The following is a 1,800-nucleotide window of genomic DNA, read 5'->3' as shown; positions in this document are numbered from 1 at the left end:
CCAACAAGCCCCACCCCGTACATATAAACCACCCTTTCAACATAACCTCGAACCACCACACTCACAAGCTTCTCTTCACCATTCGCCACCATATGATCCCTCCTTACCCCAATACCAATCCAATCGCTCCCAATCACCACCACTTTCCTTTGTAGCATGTCCAAGTCTAGCAACCCAAGAAGCAGAGGATCGCCTAAGAGACACAGTAATTAAATTTTAAACAACCATTAAACAACTGGAGCAAGCGATGATTCAATGGGCTTCAAGGCGCTCAAATATACAAGGATCAACCACAGCTCCATGTGGACAGCCCAATGAAGAGCAGAGCATGAAGGAAGTGCCAAAAACTCCAGTGGATAAGACAGAGCATGAATTTGTACTGGAACAATTAGAAGAAGCTGTCTTTGTTCAAGAAGAAGAGTTGGTTGAAGACCTAGGAGATGCTGAACTTTCATGGGAATCCAGAATTGAGGAAAACTCCGTCCAGGATGCTACAGTTGATGCTAAGGAGGATACTGTACAATCTCCAAGGCAAGTCGTTTATGAAGAATCAGACGGAATAATCCAAGAAGCAATTTCCCTTGATGATAATGCTCACAAGTCTAGCTCTCTTGGTGATGAACTTGCTTCCGCAAGTGAATTCTCTGAGATAGAAGAATCTTCCCCAAGTGAATATGAAGATGATGCAGAGGTAGATTTCTCTCAACCTCCAATCTATGACTCAAGTGATGAGGAAGACACAGAAGACTTTGACCAGGACACAGATACAATTGAAGATCTTTGCAAAGAAGTGGAGGAATTCACAGAAGAGCACAAGGAAACAGAACTTGCAGAACCACCAAAAACACCTATCCCAAGGCCATTACCACCTAATACAAGCTTCAAGTGGGTACAATCCTTAACTTATAACTTTACTTATTCACTTGAATATGGTTTACTTGAAACAGATGGCCAACTTAGAGCTCTCTGCGGCTTTAAGAGTAAGAGGGAAATGGCTCGTACTCAGAGCTGGTGCACAAGGTTCAATAAGGTTCCATGCTTCACTTCAAAGTACACGGATTAGTATCATGCTCAATCACATGGATCACGGAAAATGTTTGGTCACCAAGGTGAGATTCTACTTTTTAACCCGCCCGAATGGAGACATGTAGATAAAGACAGAGGCGGATTTAAAAGCAAGGCTTGGAATCCTGGAGTTTATTCTGACATTTGTCATCCCGGGAGCCTAACAATATATTTAAAGTTGTTCGAAAGCTTTGCGTGCTTAGTTTGGGACCCCGGAGGCTATTGGCATTCCAAGCACTGGTGGAGATTTTTGGACGAATTTAAACATAGGTGGGTACTCCCATGAAGATATTATAATTGTCTTCATGTGATGATTTTTCTTTTTGACCCTTAGATGATGGAGTGTAGGGTTAGATTTTGATATGTTATAAAAGTGTTGTTTTTATTTGAAGTGTGGCCATAACAATAAATCACATTTTTATACAAAGCATCTTCATAAAAAGATGTTTTTTGCATCTTCATTTGAGTAGCTCCCTTCAACATAAGCCACCATATCAAGATACTCCTCCAATGTCCAACTTAAGGACTTTAACTAAAAGTGCTAGGTGGGAGACAACCCACCATGGTATAGTCGCTTCTTTTTCAATTTATTTTTTTTTAATTGATTTCATTTTTCCTTTTTCATTTTAATTTATTAAACCTGGAATCATGCATAGCATTCATGTTAATCATTGCATTCTGCATTTTTCATGCATATAAAAAAAAGGGGGTGCACGACGCGATCGCATGCCCCAT

General features: G+C 40.4%; 1 long non-coding RNA gene across 1 annotated transcript in view; it reads right to left on the bottom strand.

Annotated features, from left to right (window-relative positions):
• The window catches only part of LOC110262879, a 3,886-nt gene extending 2,333 nt beyond the window's left edge, over positions 1–1,553 (bottom strand). Inside the window, exon 1 of the long non-coding RNA XR_002347891.1 lies at positions 1,332–1,553. This is a non-coding gene — a long non-coding RNA (uncharacterized LOC110262879). The remainder of the gene's footprint in view (positions 1–1,331) is intronic.

This window comes from Arachis ipaensis, chromosome B05 (genome assembly GCF_000816755.2).
Source record: "Arachis ipaensis cultivar K30076 chromosome B05, Araip1.1, whole genome shotgun sequence".
Lineage (NCBI taxonomy): Eukaryota > Viridiplantae > Streptophyta > Magnoliopsida > Fabales > Fabaceae > Arachis > Arachis ipaensis.
This window is presented reverse-complemented; position numbering and strand designations above follow the sequence as displayed.